General features: G+C 39.7%; 1 protein-coding gene across 3 annotated transcripts in view; it reads left to right on the forward strand.

Moving 5' to 3' along the window:
- MTUS2 (microtubule associated scaffold protein 2) overlaps positions 1 to 26,886 on the forward strand; it is a 991,417-nt gene that overhangs the window by 183,323 nt on the left and 781,208 nt on the right. For all 3 annotated transcript variants that reach the window (XM_082247669.1, XM_082247668.1, XM_082247670.1), the window contains one exon: positions 11,021 to 11,079. The gene's annotated coding sequence lies outside the window, so the exon portion shown is untranslated. The remainder of the gene's footprint in view (positions 1 to 11,020; positions 11,080 to 26,886) is intronic.

Below are 26,886 nucleotides of genomic sequence, written 5' to 3' on the forward strand. Positions count from 1 at the left end.
AAAAATGCCAAAAAAAACCGCTAGCGTCAAAAAAAAATGCCCAGGTGTGTTTTTGCTGGCATTTTTTGGGGGTTTTGGAGGCAGGCAAACATCTGAACTTGTGCACAGTACCACTATACACAAGTTCAGATGTTTTTCCTGACTGCAAAGATCCCAAAAAAATGCCTTCTATTAAACCGGCAAGGTGTTACAGGAGCGGAGCCAACCCCCTGTCAGAAAGTTTTCTAATACAAACGATCTTTTTTTTTTCTGGTTCTGGACATGCTACAGAGCTGAAACTTCACATGTACACTTTTTAGACCCCCCAGATCTGAAATCCAAAGTAAAAATCAAAAAATCTTTTTTCTTTTTTAATTTTTTCAATAATTGGCTTTTTTATCAAAAATGACAATTTTTAAGAACTTTTTGTGTGATTTTGTGTCTGGGGGGTCTAAAAGGTGTACCTGTGAAGTTTCAGCTCTGTAGCATGTCCAGAACCATAAAAAAAAAGGATTGTTTGTATTAGAAAACTTTCAGCACAGGAATATGGCTTCTCTGCTGTAACACCTTGCCGGTTTCAAAGCAGGCATTTTTTTGGGTTCTTTGCAGTCAGGAAAAACATCTGAACTTGTGTATAGTGGTACTGTGCACAAGTTCAGATGTTTTGCCTGCCTCCAAAACCCCCCAAAAAATGCCAGCAAAAACACACCTGGGCATTTTTTTTTTGACGCTAGCGTTTTTTTGGCATTTTTTTGGGTTCTTTTGAGGCAGGCAAAACATCTGAACATGTGTATAGGGGGTATATATAGACATATATGTCTGAATATATACCCCTAGACATATATAGGTGTGATAGTAGCAGAAATATATTACTGTAAATGATTTCATTAGCGCAAGCATTTATTTCTGCTACTATCACACCTATATATGTCTAGGGGTATATATTCAGACATATATGTCTATATATACCCCCTATACACATGTTCAGATGTCATGTCTGACATCAAACATGTCCTCAAAAAAGCACTGGCAGTGGCAGCCCCTGCAGCATAAAAAATGCTTGGCTGGTGAGAAGCCATATGCCTGTCCCGAAGCTATTCAGAGAAATGATCATTTCTCTATAGCGGTCACCCTGCTATGGAGGGGTTTTGTCACCCTGCCATAGCAGTCACTGCCAGTTAACCCTACACTACACTACGGTCCCCTGACACTTAACACTTTCCCTACAGAAACTAAATTTTTGAAGCTAACTAAAGTGTAAAGGAGCACTCTAACTACACTAGATATCCCTTTCCTCACACTAATAAATGCTAAATGACACTTTTAAAGTAAAATTAACAGAACTGCTTCCACTCTCTTCCATGTCCAGTATAACAATGCTAGGAATATGGCAGGGGCGATCTTATATACTGGGGGGCGTATTCACTAATGATTGGTCTAGGGACCCCCTAGTCACTCCAATCACATCCCTAGCATTCTCCTGCCCCCTCAATTGGCTTTTGCTAATGGTTCTGGTCCAATCACGAACTTTTAAAGCCCATTTCCTGAAGCATTGCATTTTGGGCGGTTCTGGTTGCCGAATTCCGAACTTTTTGGGCAAAAAGTTCTAAATTCGGCCGAACCTCGAACACCCAATGGTGGACCCGAACCGTTCGATCATCCCTAATCTCTAACACATCATTTTACAGAGTAGAGCATCTATTATTTTAAGCCAGACAGACCCTGTCTGGTAGACTGGCAGTAAGGTGAACCAGAAAGGCTTGACTTTGTACTACTAATCAAATATCCTGGTTTTTGTGATGTGGTATTGGGGAGATTATACTCAAGTGGAAACTGCTTTTTCAATGAGTTGCACCGGTCCATACTGTATTTAAGGCTGCATTCAGGCTCCGTTCACATGTAGGCGTTTTGGGGCGTTTTTGGGGAGTTTTTCTGCTCTAGGATCAGCTCTCAAAATGCCCAACAAGACAAATCCTATTCATTTCAATGGCCCCTGTTCACATCTGAGCGTTTTGACGCTGTAAGCAAAACGCCCAATGCTCAAAAAAATACATGAGCTTCTTTTTGGGCAGATTACAGGCATTTTCCATTGGTTTCTATTCAATCTAAAAACGCCTGAACAAAAAACGCCTGTAAAAACGCCTGTAAATCGCGGTAAAAATCGCGGTAAAATCGCGGTAAAAATTGCGGTAAAATCGCGGTAAAAAACGCGCGAAAACGCTACGCTCAGGTGTGAATGTAGCACACTTGAGCGTAGCGTTTTTTACCGCGTTTTTACCGCGATTTTTACCGCGATTTTCAGGCGTTTTTTTTTTCAGGCGTTTTTCATTGACTTCTATCAAAAACGCTGGTAATCAGCCCAAAAAGAAGCTCATGTACTTTTTTCAGCTACAGGCGTTTTGCAAAACGCTCAGATGTGAACAGGGGCCATTTAAATGAATGGGGTTTTACTTGTTGGGCGTTTTGGAATGTTTTTTTTGAGCGTTTTTGGAGCTGAAAAACACTCAAAAACGCCCAGGTGTGAATGGAGCCTAAGGGCATGGCAGCTCACTTTTATTAAATAAAACAGAAAGATCACATAGACATCAGTTGCCGTAGTAGGGGTTCTTTCACATCCAAATGAACAAACTAAACTATCGCGCCACCCGGCTCCCTTATTGGCAGCACCACCGCTCTTCTTACCAGTCCCTCTGACTGTGTTGTCCAGCTCTGCTGGTTCACTTTGCTCCCCTAGCCTTTAGTCACAGCACCCTGCTGTATGGCCCAATCCTGGCCTCTGGGTAGGGGTTCTCCTGATTCCTGGAAAGAGACCTCCTGGGTGCTGGCTGGGGCACCCCTGACCCTCTTCTGTCTCCCACACTGGAAGCTGTCTCCAAAATGGGCACCCCAGAGCTGTCCTCAGGCTCGAGTATATAACGACCCTGCACACCTTTTGACTCAGACAAGTTGCAGGCATCTGGAAAAATCCAGACACAGGACTTAGGCTGGGTTCACACTTGATTTGCATGCGGCTCACAGCAGGGGTCCGGGGCATCCCTGTCCTCCGTTTCAGGGACGAATCAGGTCCAAATTTTTGCCTGAATTCAGACCTGAAATGGAGCCAAAAACGCCCAGGACCCCTGTGCACTTCGCTCCACAGCTGCCCCGAAGATGTGTGACCTGGCTCTATTGAGAGCTGGTCACAGTCTCATGTCATGCGAATCGGATGTAAGGAAACCCACATCCAATTTGCATAAGTGTAAACCCAGCCTGAAAGTTTTGATCCAGAACTACACAATCTGGAGAAAATGCATCTTTCTTTACTCAGAAGTGTTAGTCCGGACCCCTGCATTTATCTTTAATGTAAACTCTGTGTCATATTCTCCTCCATTCTCATAGTGACAGGGTCCCTCTGCGTCACAGTATGTAATATATAAGTATTCCCGCCCTTATCTAAAATAATAATTGTGAGTTGTATTTGTTTTCGTTTACAGGATTCATAAATTGATGTTTTATATTTTTTCATCAATTACCTTACATTGGTGTTTTTTAATAAACATTTAATTACAGACTGTATACATACTACTTTGTTTGAAACGCATGCAGGGCTTTCTGATAACAAAGCCCAGCACTACTTTTATGATTTATCTCTTTTAAATCTCTTTTTACCCAAACATCTGCTCTCTGAGACTGGCTTAGATCTCCACCTGCTGGCTGCAATTAAAACAAACACACATAGATACAAAGAGCGTGTATGAACAGATTTTTTCAGACTAAAATATTTAAAAGCATTACTTTGAAAAAAAATGTATCATCCGGGTGCTATAATAGGATTTCCATATGGGTCCCTTTTACCACTTTCTTGTAAAGCCTGGCAAAACTAATGGGGGGGGGGGGGGGACACTAGAGTGATTCACTAGTGATTAATGCTACTTTTCTTCAAACTTTTTAATATTTAGCCCCACAAAAGATTCATAAAGAAGGTGTGTGCGTGTGTGTGTTTTGCCTCTATTTTTCAGATTGCTCTCACACTGTTCCCCAGGCAGCACTCTTGTAGGATCCCATTAAACAGGCTTATTTCTCAGTAATAATATATGATAATTTTTTATCTGTACTTTACTAGGTAATTGGCTACATTTTATAATAGCAACAAGGGTAACTACTTACAGTCAGGTCCATAAATATTGGGACATCGACACAATTCTAAACTTTTTGGCTCTATACACCACCACAATGGATTTGAAAAAAAAAAAACTAACAAGATGTGCTTTAACTGCACACTTTCAGCTTTAATTTGGGGGTATTTACATCCAAATCAGGTGAAAGGTGTAGGAATTACAACAGTTTGTATATGTGCCTCCCACTTTTTAAGGGACCAAAAGTAATGGGACAATTGGCTGCTCAGCTGTTCCATGGCCAGGTGTGTGTTCTTCCCTCATTATCCCATTTACAAGGAGCAGATAAAAGGTCCAGAGTTCATTTCAAGGTTGCTATTTGCATTTGGAATATGTTGCTGTCAACTCTCAATATGAGATCCAAAGAGCTGTCACTATCAGTGAAGCAAGCCATCATTAGGCTGAAAAAAAAAAAAAAAAAACCCATCAGGGAAATAGCAAAAACATTAGGTGTGGCCAAATCAACTGTTTGGAACATCCTTAAAAAGAAAGAACGCACTGGTGAGCTCAGCAACAACAAAAGACCTGGAAGACCATTGAAAACAACTGTGGTGGATGACCAAATAATTCTTTCCCTACTTCACAACAGTTGGCCAGATCAAGATCACTCTCCAGAAGGTAGGTGTATGTGTGTCAAAGTCAACAATCAAGAGAAGACTTCACCAGAGTGAATACAGAGGGTTCACCACAAGATGTAAACCATTGGTGAGCCTCAAAAACAGGAAGGCCAGATTAGAGTTTGCCAAACAACATCTAAAAAAGCCTTCACAGTTCTGGAACAACATCCTATGGACAGATAAGACCAAGATCATCTTGTACCAGAGTGATGGGAAGAGAAGAGTATGGAGAAGGAAAGGATCTACTCATGCTCCAAAGCATACCACCTCATCAGTGAAGCATGGTGGTGTTAGTGTCATGGCGTGGGCATGTATGGCTGCCAATAGAACTGGTTCTCTTGTATTTATTGATAATGTGACTGCTGACAAAAGCAGCAGGATGAATTCTGAAGTGTTTTGGGCAAAATTATCTGCTCATATGCAGCTAAATGTTTCAGAACTCATTGGACGGCGCTTCGCAGTGCAGATGGACAATGACCCGAAGCATACTGCGAAAGTAACCAAAGAGTTTTTTAAGGGAAAGAAGTGGAAAGTTATGCAATGGCCAAGTCAATCACCTGACCTGAATCCTATTGAGCATGCATTTTGCTGAAGACAAAACTGAAGGGAAATGCCCCAAGAACAAGCAGGAACTGAAGACAGTTGCAGTAGAGGCCTGGCAGAGCATCCCCAGGGATGAAACCCAGCATCTGGTGATGTCTATGTGTTCCAGACTTCAGACTGTAATTGACTGCAAAGGATTTGCTACCAAGTATTAAAAAGTGAAAGTTTGATTTAGTTATGTTTAAGTTATGATTGTTAATCTGTCCCATTACTTTTGGTGCCTTAAAAAGTGGGAGGCACATATACAAACTGTTGTAATTCCTATACCGTTCACCTGATTTGGATGTAAATGCCCTCAAATTAAAGCTAAAAGTCTGCAGTTAAAGCACATCTTTTTTGTTTCATTTCAAATCCATTGTGGTGGTGTACAGAGCCAAAAAGATTAGAATTGTGTCAATGTCCCAATATTTATGGACCTGGCTGTAGATTAATTTCAATTGCATGCATTTTTTCTTTTAGGTCTGTATATCTCCCACGTTCACATAAAAAAATTGTGGATTGTAACTGAGGGGGCTGTATTGGGGGAAAACAACTAGATATCTAAAGGTGGGTTTGTAGTCTGCCCATTCCTGCTCTCAACACTTCAATATTAGCCAGTGATGGTGTCCATAACAATTCATAGCCACCTAGGAAGAGGGCAGGAAGAGATAGACCACGCAGTAATCCAGGGGCCAGGATGTTTTTCCTTAAAGTAGAACTATAGAAAAAACATTTTTTTTTATATATATATATTGGATAGAGTAAGGGAGGGTTATAATCACTGTCAGATTTTTTTTTCCCCCAGCTGTGTCCCATTGCAGAGATTTCCCCGCACTTCCTGTCCCATAGCCAAACAGGAAGTGAGAGGGATCCCCTACAAATTAGGGTAATTCCTTTGAGACTCCCAGGTCACCAGAACTAGTGTCACCGTTGGAAGATTTCCCCCCTATTACTTTTCTGGGGACAACCCAAAATATACCATTTTCTTTTACTTTCACTTCTAATGATAATAGTAAACAGGACAAATAGAGAGAATAAATCTCCCAAATGGGGGACACAGATGGCAATAAAAACTGACAGATGTCATCCCTCTCCACTCTATCCAAAACAAAAGAAAAAATGTTGCCTTTACTTATACTTTAATCAAGCACCTCAGAATTTAAGGATAGTGTGACACTTTTTAGGTTCCTGCAATATCATGCCACCGATGCCTACCTGTGGATGGAATGGCCACAGATTTACTTTAACTTGGGGAAGTAAAATGATCAGCCTTGAGGCTTATATACATTACCTGTCTTGTGTCATTCGAGTAGAATTCCATGTTTATTTGACTTTAAATAGGTAAAGCTGGCCCATTCCCTTTACAAAGCTATGCAGCCACTGTGTGTTCTGTAATATAGTGTAGTAGCATTAGCTGCATACAGTAAAAGGCTCTGTGTTCCAGCAGCTGTACGGGCAACTTTCCATTCACTGCCATTATTACTAAAGGTGCACTGAATGGAAATTTTGGTGCCGAAGCTGAAGTTGAAACTGAAAATACAGGATGCACTTGGCCAAAAACCAAAACCGAAAATGACAGTTTTTAAAATATATATACAGTATTTCACAAAAGTGAGTACACCCCTCACATTTTTGTAATATATTTTATTTATATCTTTTGTAACAATATTTTATTATATCTTTTCATGTGACAACTGAGTGTATAGCTTGTATAAGTAAATTTGCTGTCCCCTCAAAATAACTCAACACACAGCCATTAATGTCTAAACCGCTGGCAGCGAGAGTGAGTACACCCCTAAGTCAAAATGTCCAAATTGGGCCAAATTAGACATTTTCACTCCCTGGTGTCATGTGACTCATTAGTGTTACAAGGTCTCAGGTGTGAATGGGGAGCAAGTGTGTTAAATTTGGTGTTATCGCTTTCACTCTCTCATATTGGTCACTGAAAGTTCAACATGGCACCTCATGGCAAAGAACTCTCTGAAAAAAATAATTTTTGCTCTACATAAAGATGACCTAGGCTATAGGAAGATTACCAAGACCCTGAAACTGAGCTGCAGCATTGTGGCCAACACCATACAGCAGTTTAACAGCACAGGTTCCACTCAAAACAGGCCTCGCCATGGTCGACCAAAGTTGAGTGCACGTGTCATATTCAGAGGTTGTCTTTGGGAAATAGATGTATGAGTGCTGCCAGCAATGTGCAGAGGGCGAAGGGGTGGGGGTCAGCCTGGTAATGCTCAGACCATACGCCGCACACTGCATCAAATATGCCTGCATGGCTGTGGTCCCAGAAGGAAGCATCTTCTAAAGATGATGCACAAGAAAGCCCACAAACAGTTTGCTGAAGACAGGCAGACTAAGGGCATGGATAACTGGAACCATGTCCTGTGATCTGATGAGACCAAGATACACTTATTTGGTTCAGATGGTGTCAAGCGTGTGTGGCGGCAACCAGGTGAGGAGTACAAAGACAAGTGTGTCTTGTCTACTGTCAAGCATGGTGGTGGGAGTGTCATGGTCTGGGGCTGCATGAGTGCTGCCGGCACTGGGGAGCTACAGTTCATTGAGGGAACCATGAATGCCAACATGTACTGTGACATACTGATGCAGAGCATGATCCCCTCCCTTCGGAGACTGGGCCGCAAGGCAGTATTGCAACATGACAACAACCCCAAACACACCTCCAAAATGACCACTGCCTTGCTAAAGAAGCTGAGGGTAAAGGTGATGGACTGGCCAAGCATGTCTCCAGACCTAAACCCTATTGAGCATCTGTGGGGCATCCTCAAATGGAAAGTGGACGAGCGCATGGTCTCTAACATCCACCAGCTTCGTGATGTCGTCATGGAGGAGTGGAAGAGGACTCCAGTGGCAACCTGTAAAGTTCTGGTGAACTCCATGCCCAAAAGGGTTAAGGCAGTGCTGGAAAATAATGGTGGCCACACAAAATATTGACACTTTGGGCCCAATTTGGACATTTTGACTTTATTTGCCAGCGGTTTAGATATTAATGGCTGAGTGTTGAGTTATTTTGAGGGGACAGCAAATTTACACTGTTATACAAGCTGTACACTTACTACTTTAAAATGTAGCAAAGTGTCATTTCTTCAGTGGTTTCCCATGAAAAGATATAATAAAATATTTACAAAAATGTGAGGAGTGTACTCACTTTTGTGACATACTGTGTATATATATATATATAACATTTTACTATATTCAACTTTATACTCAGTATCATGAATTTAAATGAATATGAATTTTATTTTCGGCCATTGGCACCTTTAGCACAAGAAAAATGCATCCCTTTAAATTCTATGGATGTCTTTACACTGGTCCATTGCCCTTCCGTTGTAGTGTTAAAAATCCTGCTTGCTCCATTTTTGGTCAGTTTAAAAAAAAAAAAAAAAATGCACCAAAAAAACACCTGTCCATTGAAATGTATTGAAAACGCAGCAAGAATGCATCAATACTGCACCTGTGGTAAGGTTTTTGAGTCACATGACCTATGAAAAAACACACCATAAGAACAGTAAAATCGTAGAAATTTTGGGGCAAAATCACAGTAAAATCGCAGCAAAATCAGCACCATTATTGGCACCTTTTTCTCTTATCGGCACTCTTAATAATTAGAGTTGGGTTAATTGCTTATCTGCCATTCAGAAGAAAGCTTTGTATTTTTTATCAGTGAATACCATTGATTGGCCGAGGTGGAAAGGTGGTCGTATACTGCTGTCACGATTTCACTGTTGGATTCGTTCCCTGCACTAGTCCAATCCAAATGGAATATAAATGATGAACTTTATGGGTTTTATGTATAGGTTTTATCTATACAATAAAGTTTATGTTTTAATCATGTGACTTTATGCAGTGTATTTCGATGTTTCATTGTTACTGTTTATTTGCTTGAACACATATTATTGTAGGCGCTGAGCTGATATTGGTTAGACACTGATTTTGTATTTATATTTGGTAGCCTTATAGGGCTCTACCAACTGTCTAGTATGTTAAAAATCCATCGAAACCTATCAGCATTTACGTTGCTGTAGTGAGACCAGTAAAAGAAAGATTTTGATTGGTTGTTACTTAACTCGCCATTTAGCACTTAAGAATTAAAAATGCTTATTGAATAAAGGCAAATCCAATTTTGTTAGGTCTTTCCTCATTTCACTTTTTTTTTTTTTGCTCTTTCTTCCTAGAAATGTTTTCAGTTTCCATAAGTTTTCCCCATTTAGTTCATAATTTCCTTGCTCATTAAAAGTCAGCTGCTATGATTCATTAGCACTCTTGCTTTTATTGGATTACCAAAGCAAAAAAACAAAATCTGATTGGTTGCACTGCCAGTACCAGGCTGAACAAGAATTGATAGGATTCTCTAAGTAATTACACACCATTGTTCTCTGCACTGTGTTCAATGAAATCTGTGGTATCTGGGCTAAAATTTTTACCTTTTTTTACCAGCACACATTGTTTAATATACTGTATACCTGGCATACATTTTTAATTGTATTTGCTTAATTCATTATTCATCGCCACTCATGCCTGACAAAATGTTCATGTACATATCAATGTAACATGTTGTTAGTGGATTGTTCGATATATTTGCATAGGCGTACAAAGCAAAGGCATAGCTACAAGCAGGATTGGCTTAGAAGACAGAATTGCTTTCTTCTCCATGTCAGCAACACAAGATGATGAATGTGCAATTCAAGCTTCTTATATTCAACAAAATGTAATAGGATAAGCTGGGTAATATAAATTACCATCTTCAACAATGTAAACAGAAGACAATACCAACACATTGTTTTATACTTATGTCAGTTAACAAAATAGGTTTTCATTCCTTAGCACAAGTAAAAGGAACTCTTACTGTGTTTCCAAAGGCAAAACTTTGTTTTTTTTAATTTTCATAAAGTAGGGAATGGTTAAAACTTGTCAGATTATTATTTTTTTTTGCAGTCCTATGTCCCTCCATTTCCTACCCTATAGCTATAACTAGAAATGAGAGAAAATATCCTCAAAAGGAAATCCCCTGTGAGCCAGATATCACCGAAAATGAGTGCCCCAGTTGGAGGATTTTCCCATATCCTCCTTTAAAATTTTGGATTTCTCATCTCTTACTTTCCTAATGACAATATTCACAGACATATAGAAGGAGTAAATCTCCCCAGGGGGACTCAGACAGCAATAAAATCCACTCCACCAAAAGCTTAAAAAAATCAAAATATTTGTGCCCTTTAATATTAGCCAAGTTTAGCTAGAATAAAGTTCCTCTGCTGGTATGTCTCTAGGCTTTGGGAGGAATCCCGTGTAAATGCACAATCTTTAGACAAATCGGGTCTTTGGTGAAAATTAAACTGCAAGGTAGCAGTGGTAACCACTGAGCTACATATTAATCTGCTTTGAAGCAATATGCCTTTGTATGCTTTGCAATGCAGCAGCCACTTTCTAAGTCCTGTATTTCATACTTATCTCAGGGCAGTGTAGAGAGACAATTGGGATTGGTATGTATTGCATTGATTTTGGCAAGGACGAGAAGACAGGAATCGTTGCATGGAGCTCTCACTGCCAGTGTTGAGATTCCTGTTACATCAGCAAATGATTTAGACTACTAGCATCCATGTACCTACATATTCCATGTTGCAGTGATGGAATTTCGTTGTTTGACAACTTTTTTTTTTTTAACAGGTTGTTTGATAAGTTTACCAGACCAAAACCCTTCACAGATGAGCAACAGATCACCCAAGGTAAACAACAGAGTTCCGTCTTCAACATTGTATCAGTTCTGTAAAGCAGTTCGCACATTGGTGGTGTCGAGCGTAGGAATCTCTATACGCTTTGTACACAATGCAGAGGTCTCCCTTAAATTATTTCCTCTTCTTCCAATTCTGGTTCAATGTTTTTAGCCTGTAGTGTTACACTGTTTTCTCTATTGGTTGAATGTTCCTTAACCCTTCTGGTCGAATATTTTTAAAGTATTTTTCACTTAGGATCAAATGTTAAGGGAATTACATTTGTCCTGCAAAAGGTAAAGAGAAACTGACATTTCACACATATAACAAGCATTACAGATACTATTTGTGACTTTTAGGTGAATGCAGAGACATTCACAAAGCAATATTTGTAGAAATTGCCCCCTTTGTCTGTTGTAGACATAGACCTGACTCCTGTATTCTACAAACCCGATTCCAAAAAAGTTGGGACACTGTACAAATTGTGAATAAAAACAGAATGCAATGATGTGGAAGTTTCAAATTTCCATATTTTATTCAGAATACAACATAGATAACATATCAAATGTTTAAACTGAGAAATGTATCATTTTAAGGGAAAAATAAGTTGATTTTAAATTTTATGGCATTAACACATCTCAAAAAAGTTGGGACAAGGCCATGTTTACCACTGTGTGGCATCCCCTCTTCATTTTATTACAGTCTGCAAACGTCTGGGGACTGAGGAGACAAGTTGCCCACGTTTAGGAATAGGAATGTTGTCCAATTCTTGTCTAATACAGGTTTTTAGTTGCTCAACTGTCTTAGGTCTTCTTTGTCGCATCTTCCTCTTTATGATGCGCCATATTTTTCTATGGGTGAAAGATCTGGACTGCAGGCTGGCCATTTCAGTACCTGGATCCTTCTTCTACACAGCCATGATGTTGTAATTGATGCAGTATGTGGTCTGGCATTGTCATGATGGAAAATGCAAGGTCTTCCCTGAAAGAGACGACGTCTGGATGGGAGCATATGTTGTTCTAGAACTTGGATATAACTTTCAGCATTGATGGTGCCTTTCCAGATGTGTAAGCTGCTCATGCCACACACACTCATGCAACCCCATACTATCAGAGATGCAGGCTTTTGAACTGAGCGATGAGAACAACTTGGGTTGTCCTTGTCCTCTTTAGTCCGGATGACATGGCGTCCCAGTTTTCCAGAAAGAACTTAAAATTTTGATTCATCTGACCACAGAACAGTTTTCCACTTTGCCACAGTTCATTTTAAATGAGCCTTGGCCCAGAGAAAACGCCTGCGCTTCTGGATCATGTTTAGATTTGGCTTCTTTTTTGGCCTATAGAGTTTTAGCTGGCAACGGCGAATGGCACGATGGATTGTGTTTACCAACAATGTTTTCTGGAATTATTCCTAAGCCCATGTTGTGATTTCCATTACAGTAGCATTCCTGTATGTGATGCAGTGCCGTCTGCCGTCTAAGGGCCCGAAGATCAAGGGCATCCAATATGGTTTTTCGGCTTTGACCCTTATGCAAAGAGATTGTTCCAGATTCTCTGAATCTTTGGATGATATTATGCATTGTAGATGATGATAACTTTAAACGCTTTGCAATATTTCTCTGAGAAACTCCTTTCTGATATTGCTTCACTGTTTTTCACCATAGCATTGGGGGAATTGGTGATCCTCTGCCCATCTTGACTTCTGAGAGACACTGCCACTCTGAGAGGCTCTTTTTATACCCAATCATGTTTCCAATTGACCGAATAAGTTGCAAATTAGTCCTCCAGCTTTTCCTTATATGTACATTTAACTTTTCCGGCCTCTTATTGCTACCTGTCCCAACTTTTTTGGAATGTGTAGCTCTCATGAAATCCAAAATGAGCCAGTATTTGACATGACATTTCAAAATGTTTCACTTTCAACATTTGATATGTTATCTACATTATATTGTGAATAAAATATAAGTTTATGAGATTTGTAAATTAGTCCATTCTTTTTTACTCACAATTTGTATTGGGTTTGTATATGCTATGCTGCGTATTACATAGACCTGTCCAAAATGTTCATCTCAACAGTTGCTTGTTGCAGTGTAGTCTACAACTAATTATCTGTCCCAAGGTGTCCCTGTTTTGTAGGTTCTAGGTTTGTAAGGTATGTATTTGTGGACTGAACTGAATCCAGTAGAAGTAAAAAAAATGCCAGTGGGAGTGAAAATGTGTTAGTAATCAGTGGGAGTAAAAAAATGGCCCTATATCACTGGTCAGGGGAAATAATAACTGCCCCCATGTCAGTGGTCTCTGGCACTAAACAATGCCTCTGTGTCCGTGGAAGTAATAAATGCCCTTGCATCAGTGGTCAGTAGGAGTAAAAAAAATGCCTGTGTCAGTTAGAGTAATATATGCCCCACATCACTGATCAGCAGAAAGAATGGTGCCCCTGTATCACTGGGAAAAGGTGAACCATTATTTTTGAGGTCAGGCACTGATGTGGACAAGAAGGCCTGTCTCAAAGTCTCTGCTCTTATTTATCCCAAAGGTGTTCTATGGGGTTGAGGTCAGGACTCTGTGCAGGCCAGTCAAGATCCTTTACCTCAAACTTGCTCATCTATTTGTTTATGGATCTTGCTTTGGGCACTGGTGCGCAGTCATGCTGGAACAGGAAGGGGCCATCCCCAAACTGTTCCCACAAAGTTGGGAGCATGATATTGTCCAAAATGTCTTGGTATGCTGATGCCTTGAACTAAGGGGCCAAGTCCAACCCCGGAAAAATAACCCCACACCATAATCCCCTCTCCACCAAATGATTTGGACCTGTGCTCAAAGCAAGGTCTATAAAGACATGGATGAGCGAATTTTGGGTGAAGGAACTTGACTGGCCTGCACAGAGTCCTGACCTTAACCCGATAGAACACATTTGGGATGAATAAGAGTGGAGACTGCGAGCCAGGCTTCCTCACCCAACATCAGTGCCTGACCTCACTAATTCGCTCCTGGAAGAATGGTCAAACATTTCTATAGACACTCCTAAACCTTGGTGTCAGCCTTCCCAGAAGAGTTGAAGCTATTATAGCTACAAAAGGTGGACCAACTCAATATTGAACCCTACCGACTATGACTGGGATGCCATTAAACTTGATGTGCGTGTAAAGGCAGGTGTCCCAAAACTTTTGACAATATAGTGTATATCTAAGTCACACTTAGTGCAAACAACTTGAAACAGTACAGGGTTCCAAAGTGCTAAGTTCAGAGTACAGTAGAACTAGAATGCCAGGAGCTAACATAGTGTGAGGAAAGAGACACAAATGAATACAGGAGGATAGTGGGAAAGCAAAGGTAAGTGTAGAAGGGAGGGGTCTGTAGAGTCTGGGTGAGTCTAGGATGGAAAGGGACCTGGGGATACTGGTAGACAACAGGCTTGGAAGTGGCATGCAATGCCAAGCCGCTGCAAGCAAAGCCAACAGAATACTGGGATGTATAAAAAAGGGGATTCACTCCAGAAATAAAGAGATTATTCTTCCACTCTACAAAACTCTGGTCCGGCCACATCTGGAGTATGCTGTCCAGTTCTGGGCACCGGTCCTCAGGAAGGATGTGCTGGAACTGGAGAAAGTCCAGAGAAGGGCAACAAAAATAATTAGGGGAATGGAGGACATCAGCTATGAGGAAAGACTACAAGCACTGAACTTATTCTCTCTGGAGAAGAGACGCTTGAGGGGGGATATGATATCAATGTACAAATACTGTACTGGCGACCCTAGCATAAGGAACAAACTATTCAGAGTAAGGGAATACAATAAGACACGTGGCCACTCACTAAAACTTGAGGAAAGGCGGTTTAACCTTAAAGTGCGTAAGGGGTTCTTCACTGTAAGAGTGGTAAGGATGTGGAATTCTCTTCCGCAAGCAGTCGTATCAGCGGGGAGCATTGATAGTTTCAAAAAACTATTGGATGGACACCTTAAAGACCACAACATACAGGGGTATACAATGTACGGTTAAAAGCAAACACACACACACATCATAGGTTGAACTGGATGGACTTGTGTCTTTTTTCAGCCTCACTAACTATGTAACTATGTAAAAGGGTGAGAGAGGAAGGGAGGGCAAGGGTAGAGAGGATTTCTGTGAGGCTTGTCCAAACAGGAGTACTGAACAGATATTTCGAAATATACAGAAAGGAGGAACCAATCCAAGTTTTAGTGACCCTTATAGTTCAACCACAAGGTTCAAACCTTAAGGAATTTGGCATGGGTATTGGTAAGTATGGAGGTAAGTTTCTCATGTACATGCTTCCTATAAGGCCCTGTTTAATCTCAGCAAAGTTGATTGATGGTTGTCTCCAAGCATTTGCCATCATTTGCCAAGCTGCTAGGAATGAAAACCTCACCAGCTTACACTCATTTCTGTTAAGGTTCCTTAGACAGGTCTGTGCAATAGGGCTCCACATAAATTATGGGTAGGATTAATATTTAAGGTCGACCAGAGTATGTTATCTACACATATGCAGAAGCAAGAGGCCTCAGGGCACAACCACCATATATGGAGAAAGGTGCCTGGCTCTCTGCAGCCTTAACATCAGGTCGAGGAGGCATTAGGATTAAATTTGGCTATATGGTCAAGAGTCATATACTGTACAGGCACTATTTTAAAAGGAATTGTCAAAAACCTGTCTACTGTTTTATTATTGACACTTTTTTCGGTGAATGGGTAGGGGTACAATATAACATACTCATTCACATGGGGGCGGGATCTGAGGGGGCCCACTTGTTAAAGGGGGCTTCCAGATTCCGATAAGCCCCCTGCCTGCAGACCCCCAGAATCACCAGCCAGGGTTGTGGAGAAAAGGCCCTTGTCCCCATTAACATATGGTTCAAGAGAGGGGACGTAGGCTCATCCCCCTTTCCTGGCCTGCCAGGCTGTGTGCTCGGATAAGGGTCTGGCATGGATTCTGGAGGTGGCCCGCGCCATTTCATTTTTTTCAATTTTTGATTGTGGCGTTCCCCTTAAAATCCTTACCAGACTCAAAGGGTCTGGTATATTCTGGGAGGAGGGCCCCACACATTATTTCTTTTGTATTGCTGGCAATTTTTTTTTTTTTTTCATTCAGCTGTCAACGGGGAAGCTCACTGACAGCTTATGACTCATTCATTATTAAGGACATGGCTCCTTAACAACATATTGACTGTGTGCTCGCCGTGTAAACCCACATAAACTTTTGGTATTCAGTGAATGCCCAAACTTTTGTTCGGACCGAATTGTTCACCCATCACTATGCTGATGATAAGTAGCACGGAGTCTCTGGTTTTACTGGGACACATGATTCGCCTGCAAGTGGCACTACAAGGAAATGGAAGATCTTTTATAATATATGAAAAAATAGGTGCAGGGGTAGGTTATTCTGTCCTGCTACTGTCTGGTGCCTCCAAATAGGATCCAAATTTTGTTTACTATGGAACAAGCCTTTCGATGCTGCTGCCATTGTGATATATATTGTGCCCTTAGAGGGTATAACCAGTAAGCTGTAAAGGCAAGTTCATTTTATAGTTATCATTACATGCCTATGGTAAGAACTTTATTAAATAATATTTCAGCCCTGTTATAGTGGTAAACACACAACTTTGTTGTCTGTAAAATTTGGAAAGTTTTTGTTTTGTTTCCTGCCAAGTAAGAGACAAAGGAGACAGAAATCCAAAATCACCCCAGCCTGCTGCAATCAGTCATTGTGGAAATCCATTTCCAGCAGTTATTGAGCTTAGGAGATAATATAAAAGGCGCTTAGGAAACAAAAATGAAAATGCAATCAAAGAGAAATGAGAAGCAAAATCTACCAGACATTATATGTGGCACATATCTTTGTATTTGTAATATAAGAAAGTAGTGGAGTATAGTACCATGCTAGCCATTAATTAATACTAAAAGTTTGGAGTTTAAATGGTTGCCTTTATTAGAAAATGAAAGTTATTAAAAATGCAAGCTTTTAAGGTGCCTTAAACCCCTTCAAGCTTAATAAAATTCTGAAAATTGTTCTGAAACCCATAATTTTCTGGAGCTGAAAAACTTGTACAGTGGGTACAGAAAGTATTCAGACCCCCTTAAATATTTCACTCTTTGTTATATTGCAGCCATTTGCTAAAATCATTTAAGTTCATTCTTCTTCCTCATGAATGTACACATAGCACCCCATACTGACAGAAAAACACAGAATTGTTGACATTGTTGCAGATTTATTAAAAAAGAAAAACTGAAATATCACATGGTCCTAAGTATTCAGACCCTTTGCTGTGGCACTCATATATTTAACTCAGGTGCTTTCCATTTCTTCTGATCATCCTTGAGATGGTTCTACACCTTCATTTGAGTCCAGCTGTGTTTGATTATACTGATTGGACTTGATTAGGAAAGCCACACACCTGTCTATATAAGACCTTCCAGATCACAATGCATGTCAGAGCAAATGAGAATCATGAGGTCAAAGGAACTGCCTGAAGAGCTCAGAGACAGAATTGTGGCAAGGCACAGATCTGGCCAAGGTTACAAAAAGATTTCTGCTGCACTTAAGGTTCCTAAGAGCACAGTGGCCTCCATAATCCTCAAATGGAAGACGTTTGGGAAGACCAGAACCCTTCCTAGAGCTGGCCGTCCGGCCAAACTGAGCTATCGGGGGAGAAGAGCCTTGGTGAGAGAGGTAAAGAAGAACCCAAAGATCACTGTGGCTGAGCTCCAGAGATGCAGTCAGGAGATGGGAGGAAGTTGTAGAAAGTCAACCATCACTGCAGCCCTCCACCAGTCGGGGCTTTATGGCAGAGTGGCCCGACGGAAGCCTCTCCTCAGTGTAAGACACATGAAAGCCCGCATGGAGTTTGCTAAAAAACACCTGAAGGACTCCAAGATGGTGAGAAATAAGATTCTCTGGTCTGATGAGACCAAAATAGAACTTTTTGGCCTTAATTCTAAGCGGTATGTGTGGAGAAAACCAGGCACTGCTCATCACCTGTCCAATACAGTCCCAACAGTGAAGCATGGTGGTGGCAGCATCATGCTGTGGGGGTGTTTTTCAGCTGCAGGGACAGGACGACTGGTTGCAATCGAGGGAAAGATGAATGCGGCCAAGTACAGGGATATCCTGGACAAAAACCTTCTCCAGAGTGCTCTGGACCTCAGACTGGGCCGAAGGTTTACCTTCCAACAAGACAATGACCCTAAGCACACAGCTAAAATAACGAAGGAGTGGCTTCACAACAACTCCGTGACTGTTCTTGAATGGCCCAGCCAGAGCCCTGACTTAAACCCAATTGAGCATCTCTGGAGAGACCTAAAAATGGCTGTCCACCAACGTTTACCATCCAACCTGACAGGACTGGAGAGGATCTGCAAGGAGGAATGGCAGAGGATCCCCAAATCCAGGTGTGAAAGACTTGTTGCATCTTTCCCAAAAAGACTCCTGGCTGTATTAGATCAAAAGGGGGCTTCTACTAAATACTGAGCAAAGGGTCTGAATACTTAGGACCATGTGATATTTCAGTTTTTCTTTTTTAATAAATCTGCAACAATGTCAACAATTCTGTGTTTTTCTGTCAGTATGGGGAGCTATGTGTACATTCATGAGGAAGAAGAATGAACTTAAATGATTTTAGCAAATGGCTGCAATATAACAAAGAGTGAAAAATTTAAGGGGGTCTGAATACTTTCCGTACCCACTGTACAACTAAAAAGTGACATCTACAACAGCCTTTACCACTTAACTAGGTCAGGACAAAATAATAACAGTATTTCGTTTTAAATATATTTCCTTCCTCCTCCTTATAACTCTGTGTATAAATATGTGGGTTTGAGAACCATTTGTAGAATTGTATAAAGCCTAAGGAAGGAATCTAAGGCATCCTGAAATATTGCATCTTTAATAACTTAGAGTAAATTCACCTTCAGAAAGATTTTCAGAAAATCCCACTATTCAGTTTTGTATTTAGTGAATAGTAGCTCCTCCTGCTGGAAATGATGAATGCCCTCCTTTTACAGGTTAAGCTTTCTCCTGAAAAACTGCTTGCCCCTCATTCCTCTCTATCCTGCTGTTTGAAGGATGGTTTGAAAATCTCAGTATTGCACCCCCTAGTGACCGCTCCAGGCCATTTAAACTGTATGTAGTGGCCATTCCAGTCTGTTCAAACTCTCTAATTGAGCATGTATGCAGTTTGAATTGCCTGGATTGGCATCTATGAAGCTGAGTTTATATTGAATTTCATATGCTGATTGATACTTAAACTTCTGGGTATTTACACAAACATTTATGCATGCTCAATAGAATACCCTACACATACATTTCACTGTACAGTCTTCTCTAACTACAGCTATACAGAGTGGGTGTGAGTTTATTCCTGTACAGAATGGACATCTAAAATGTTAATAGCAATTAGGCAGTCCTGCCATTGGTGAAATACCACCACAATAATAAGAAAATGGGATATTGTTTGTGCATACAGCACCCATGTGAACTTAGTCAAAAAGGTGAGATGGCCCCCTGACCCCCTTATACCCTCCTTACTAACAATCCCCCTCAGCTCCTTGCTCCTGCTCAACCATCCACAATATTCAACACTTCCCGGTATGGAGGAGCATGTAACTACCTGGCTGTACTGAATTATGTACGAAGACCATTCACACATACTGTATGCATTCAATTGTGTATTTAGCTTTGTCTTTCCCAGTTTAGTTGGCATTCCCTTACGCATTCACAAATATTTTTAGTCTTTGCCTGGCAATAATTGTAAAACTCAGTGAGGTGTATATAGAAGGAAGAAAAAGAAGCATTTTTATTTACATTAAAATGATTCTTTGTTTAAAATACTGTTTCATAAAAAATAAAGTCTATCAATGGATAAGCAACCAATTCATTGAAAAATGAATGATTACATGCCCAAGTGATATTTACTGTATGTTTTTATACTACACATCATGAGAGAACTAATGTGAGATTTAAAAAACACCATTAAATGCAAACCCCACCTGAGTGACATTAACCACTTCTGGACCAGAAGGATTTGCCCCCTTAATGACCAGGCCATATTTAGCGAATCGGCACTGCATTACTTTTAATGAACAATTGCACGGTTGTGCGACGCTGTACCTAAATAAAATTGATGTAATTTTTTTCCCCACAAATAGGGCTTTCTTTTGGTGGTATTTGATCACCTCTGCGATTTTTATTTTTTGCGCTATAAACAAAAAAAGAGCGACAGTTCTGAAAAAAAAAAACAGTATTTTTCACATTCTGCTATATAACATTTTTTTATATAACAACATTTTGTAACATTTTAGGCCAATTTGTTTTCTGCTACATCTTTTTGGTAAAAAAAAATCGCAATAAGCGTATTTTGATTGGTTTGCGCAAAAGTTATTGTGTCTACTAACTACAGAAAAGATTTATGTCATTTTTAGTTATTTTTTTACTAGTAATGGCAGCGATCTTTGATTTTAAGCGGGACTGTGACATTGCAGCGGACAGATCGGTCCCCTAACTGACATTTTTGACACTTTTGGGGGAACCAGTGACATTACTACAGTAATCAGTGCTAAAAATATGCACTTTTACTGTAATAATGACACTGGCAGGGAAGGGGTTAACGTTGTGGGTGATCAAGGGGTTAAATGTGAGCCTACGGGAGTGACTATAACTGTGCAGGGGCGTGGCTTGTAAAATGACCATAGAGACATGTGATCCTATATAGAAGGATCACAGGGGCTCTATGATCATTCCAGGGAGAAGAACGGTCAGCTGTGTTTACAACAACTGCCCGTCCTTCTCTCTCAGTGGGGAACGATCGCGGGTGTCAAGCAGCAATCGGAGCCACCTGCCCTGTGAATCGGCTTCCCCGCTGATGAGCGGGGGCAGGAGTGCTTGCCCCCTAGCTCCCTTTGCGCGTCCTACGTATACCTACGGCGGTTTGAACAGGAGTGGCTGCCTGCCGCAGTATAACTGCGGCGGGCATTTGTAAAGTGGTTAAAGGGTAACTCAACTTTTATGAGAAAAAAATAGCAAATAAAGGAAAAAGAATATCGTGTTTACAATTGCGAAACAAGTCATATTGTAATTGAATGTTATTGAAAATTACCTTTTCTTTTCAAACTGCAGCGCTGTAATTTTCTGAAAATGCAATGCAGTATGGCTAACTGGAGTTGTTCTGTACACAGAATGTATACAGAACGCCCCCCAGAAACATAATTTCCTGCTTGTGTGATTGGCTCATCAATTTTCCCAGAAGTCTACACTAAGATACAAGGCAGATATCAGGCATCCCCTGCAATAGGAGGAATAGAATAACATCCTCAAATTTAAAGACCATCCACAGTTTAAAAAGCTAGAAGATAGATTACAAAAACAAGTGGAGATTCACAAAGAAACAATTAAGGCAAAACATAAAAAGTTCATTCAAGATTCTGATGACTTTGCTAATGACAGAGTTTACAATTGGTCTCTTAAGAACATAGGGTTAACCCCACAGCCTGCCTCTGCTGCTAACTCTGATACATCAAGGGAGTCAGAGAGTTCCAAGACAGAGGAAGGGAGTGAGAGACATAGTGAGTGACTCAAGTGACGGCAGAAATGAGGTCAGATATACCCCAAAAAGAGGTAGAGGTAGAAGAGGTCATTTCTGACCCCCCGAGGTCAACGGTGAATGTTTTTAGCAACACCAACTCAACATCTGAGAGATCGAGATCAGCGGGGATATACGGGAACCAAGAGAGGGAGGAAGTGATAGATTCCTCAGATCAAACCGCTGCACAGTACAGTGATTTGCAGATATTTAATCTCTCTAATATAACATTGACAGCTGACCACATTGCAGTGCTGAATAAAGGACTATCTTTTGTGCCCTCTCAGGACTTCAACTTATTTGAGTGGGTAAAGGATGTAAATGTATTTGCAAGGAAATTGGCCCTTAAGAAAGAACACAGGGACAAATCCATTCAGCCTTTGAGGTTAGACACCTCCAAGGACATTGAAGCCCTCAGAATTCTTGAATCAATTCAAAGTGAAGGGAGTGGGGGCAGTGTGTAGGTGTGCGGACCCTTCTCCAACTTTAAACCAAAGAGTGATCACACTCCACCTTTTCCCCAGTGTAGTCATATTCACCTGCTTGTGAATTTGGTTGAAAGAGACGTGAATGCCTTGTAGGAGAAAAGGCAAGGAAGGGTAAATCATTCAATCTATCATATGCTGAATGGAAAACCATGAAAGAGTTGCATAATAACAAGAAATTGATTATTAAATCAGCAGATAAAGAAGGGAACATTGTTATAATGGATAGAGCATTCTATGTTAAAATGTGCTATGATATTCTCAGCAATGAGGAGAACTATGAAGTATTAGATAGAGATTTAACATATAAATACTTGAATGATCTGAGAAAAATCCTTAAGAGGGGTATTGAACAAGGTATACTCTCTAAGGATGAATGCTCATTCATTACAAACAGTCATCCTACAATTTCAACTTTTTCTGCTCTCCCTAAGGTGCATAAGAACAGAGAAAAAAACCTAGGTCCTCCTATAGTTTCAGGGAATCAAAATCTGACTAAAGGTTCCAGCAAATATGTTGATTATATCATTCATCCATATGTCCATAGTCTCTCCTCATATATTGAGCATACATGAGACATTGTTAATTCATTTTCCGACATTTCTCTCTCGAGGAGGTTGTTTGGCTGGCCAGCCTTGATGTGGAGGTGCTTTTTAGTAACATCAGACATAACTTGGGGTCTAAAGCATTTTTATACTTTCTTAATGATAGAGGTATACTTTTTCAGAAACACACAGAGTTTGTTCTTCAGCTTCTACAATTTGTGTTGGAAAATGTTTTTTTTTCTTTTTGATGGCAAAATTTACAGACAATGTAAAGGCACTGAAATGGGTTCATCCTGTGCACCAACATATGCAAGTCTGTTCCTTGGGTGGTGGGAGCATTCTATAGTGTTTACATAAGAGTTAGAACAATTTACTGTACATATTTTGCTATGGGTACGCTTCATTGATGATATTTTTATCCTTTGGCAGGGCCAAAGGGAGAGATTTGAGGAATTTGTAGCACGTCTAAATAACAATGATGTTGGTATGTTCTTCACCAGTGAGATTAACCATGACAGCATCAATTTCCTGGTTCTTAATATTGGGAGAGATGTTGATGGTACCATTAATAAAACCATCTACCAGAGTCTTACCTCCACCAATAATTTGCTACATTGGGAGAACCAACATCCTACATCCCTTAAAAAATGCATTCCCACTGGGCAATTTACGAGAGTGAAAAGAAACTGCTCTACTGATGCAGCCTTTCAAAATGAAAGTCTTCAATTAATTGAGAGGTTTAGTTAAGGAGGTTATAATCTCAGTGACTTAAGAAAGTGTCATGAAAAGGTCAGCACTGTTCCAAGGGATACTTTACTTGGACAAAAGCAGCCAAAACTGATGATATTGCAGGCATGCGTATTAGAGGTACATACTCAAATCAAATTGGTGAAATTTTTAATATCATTAAAAAATATTGGGACATGCTACACAATGACAAAGATCTATCTAAAATCTTTCCAAAAAAAAAAACATGATCACATACAGAAGAAGTAGAAATCTTAGAGACATGCTAGTACATAGTCATTTAGGAACTGTCCAAAAAAAAGTAATTCCCCCATGGCTGCCAGAAAAACCATTAGGTAGCCACAGATGTGCCCTTATATTCCCACTGTTAAAGAATTTGAGAATCACAAAAATTGAGAATTTATTCAAATACAATCATTCTTCAATTGTAGTACAGAGGGAATCATTTATGTTATGAGATACCCATGCTCGACAATTGTATTGGATTGGAGATTGTCAATGACATTGCAAAAAAAAGAGATAGACCAATTGCTAGGCATGTCTGTGAAAAACATGGAGGTAAAGTTGAGGTATTATTTTGGGCAATAGAACAATTTAATTTGGGACCAAGGAAAGGTGACCTGGATAAACATTTATTAAAATTAGAAGCGAGATGGGTCTTCTGTCTTAATTCTCCAGCGCCATCTGATCTGGGTTTACATTTCTACCTTTCGTACATGACTAAAAATCTTTGGATTTTTTGTCTGATTGCCTTATCTAATATTAATATTTGTATCAATCATATTGGTATTTAGGAAAGGAAAATAATCTACATTTACTTCTGATCCCTTCTTGCTCAAAAGGAATTGTGTGTGTGTGTATATATATATATATATATATATATATATATATATATATATATATACAGGATAATGATATATTGGATAGGAGCAATCGATAATAAGTGATTGCCTTGTAGTTCTGATTTTCATCCACAAGATGGTGATCGGATTCCCCTCAGCAATGAGCATGTGCAGGGGCCATTTTAGATGGTCAGGTTATAAATAGAGGGACTACTCTTGGTTGCTCATTTTCTTCACTTTTCTTTGATTTTTTTTTTACCCCTGACGATGCTCTATTTGAAGAGTGAAACACTTAAGGTTTGGGTGATTTGATTTTGGGAGCACCTTATGACTTTATTTTCATTTAGGTTCACTTGATTTCATTTTTTTCCTGACATTTCCTTCTCCACATCATTTTTCTTTTTTTGTGGGGTGAGATATGCCTTGTGTCAATGCAGTCTTGATTAAGAGAGAAGCTTTTTTGTGGATATGGTGATATATGGGGCTCGTCCATCGTGTTGGTGAGTAGACCTTGAGTTTATATATCCTCTAAACAGTCTGAAGCCTTTATATTGAATGTAGGAGGAGATTATAACCCTCATATTGTCTATATGTATATCAAGAGAAGTTTCACCATTTAAGCTTGGTAGATGTTAATATTACCACATAGAGATAGAACATTGATTTGTATATAATGGCATTGACCTCACCCTATAGGTATACCTGTTATGATAAATTATATACTTTTTATGATTTACAATAAAGATTAGGTTTTAGTTAAGTGGCCTTTTGGTGAATATGGAAGCACACAGTTTATTTTTACCACAGTAAAGTGTTATCAATATCACAAGCTTTTGTATATATGCAATAGGAAATTATGTCTATGCAGATGCAGGCCCAACACCTTTCCTCATTAGAGCCCCGTAGCTGCACAGCTGATTGATAATTATGAAACCACTCCCATTAGACTCACTTTCCCACATGAATACAAACACACAGGGATTTCTTCAGAATAACAAAAGGTAGAAATCTGCAACAGTTTGCAAAAGTGTGTTAAATTATTTGCAATGTACATAGATCACCCAGAGGGGAATGTTTTTTTTTTTTCTCAACAAAAGTGGAGTTACACTTTAAATTTGCTAAAACAGAGCGCAGCACAAACAATTTCTATTTTTTTTTTTTTAAACAGTTTTTTTTTTTTTTTTTATAATTCTTTGTTGAACCTCAGCCTTACTGATCTCCTGTTGTCTGATTGCAGCCACTTCATGTCTCTAATGATGATTGAATGGCTTTTCTCAGGATGCATATCCTAATGATAACTGTGGACCTTGCCGTTGTAATGTGTGTTGAAACAGCCAATTGTAGTCGCAATCAGAAGCCTGTGCGACAAAGTGACAATACTTGGGCACAATTAAAAGACAGTAACAGAGCTTATATTATACTTTAGTGATTTATATATATATTTTTAAGGTAATTGATGCAGTTCACATTATGCTAAGTGTAAAATTGTATCTAATTTCTGTAGAACATATTGGACAGCTATGGCTTCAATGCACCTGCACATCCATTTACTGATCACAGTTGTCTTTGGGTAAATCTGCCACTGGTATAAATAAATACAGGCCAGCTGCAATGTTTGGCTATACATATACACATATGCAGTTATCCAACTGCCGGTAATAGCTGCAGACAAAGATGAACTGATCCCCTGTGTACGTTCTCAGATCAGATCAGCCTCATTAGACCTTTTCTAGCTACAAGACCAGAATTCTAAGTTTCACATAAATATTTTCCTCATATGCTGTATCTGGCATTATGCACAATTTGAGAAGATCCTTTAAATGCATGTCATCCTGGGTAATTGACACACTTATTGTAAGAACATCAGACAGGGAAAAGGAACCTGATCTGGAGGATTTGGTAAACAAATCTCTCCATAGCAACCTCTTTCATGTCTGCACTATAGAACCGGGGGGAAAATATAAAATATTTTCCTGATTTCCTCTGCTTAAATCATTAGTGACGCTCAGCTTTTCTCCTGAGTTGGGAAGTACCAGATGCCACCAATTAAACACATTTGTCACAGTCTCAATTATTAGATGTTTCTCCAAAACACAAGCAATGAGAGAAGAGCTGATTCTAAATACCTCAGCATCATCACTATGCCAAGTGTTGGCCAGTGTTCATATGACATCGCTAAGATGCCATATGTCACTGATAGGAATATTTAAATAGTAACAAGGACACAGCAATTTTCATGTTGAGGTTTATTCATTTGGTCTTGGTAAAGTACATTCTGTAAGGGAATGTCACCCAGGAAAACAGTCTTTTATTCAACTGCGAACTTACACTTGTAATTACTTAGTGAGTATTTCAAGGACTGCTAATGTGCACTGTTATTTACTGTTATCTATGTAGAAAGCTTCATGAATCGTGCAAATGGTGCAAGACATTTCCATAAGTCATTGGCCTAGGTCAATGGTCTAGGCTATTCTGTCCATAAGATCTGGTGGCTTGTTGCTCCCGAAGAAAGAGAAGTGTTTGGATCAAGCAAGTGGTGTATAAATGTAGAAAAGCTTTAGGGGAATGTATAGCTATATATATAATATATATATATATATATATATATATATATA

This window comes from Pelophylax lessonae (assembly GCF_965119305.1).
Source record: "Pelophylax lessonae genome assembly, chromosome: 2".
Taxonomy (NCBI): domain Eukaryota; kingdom Metazoa; phylum Chordata; class Amphibia; order Anura; family Ranidae; genus Pelophylax; species Pelophylax lessonae.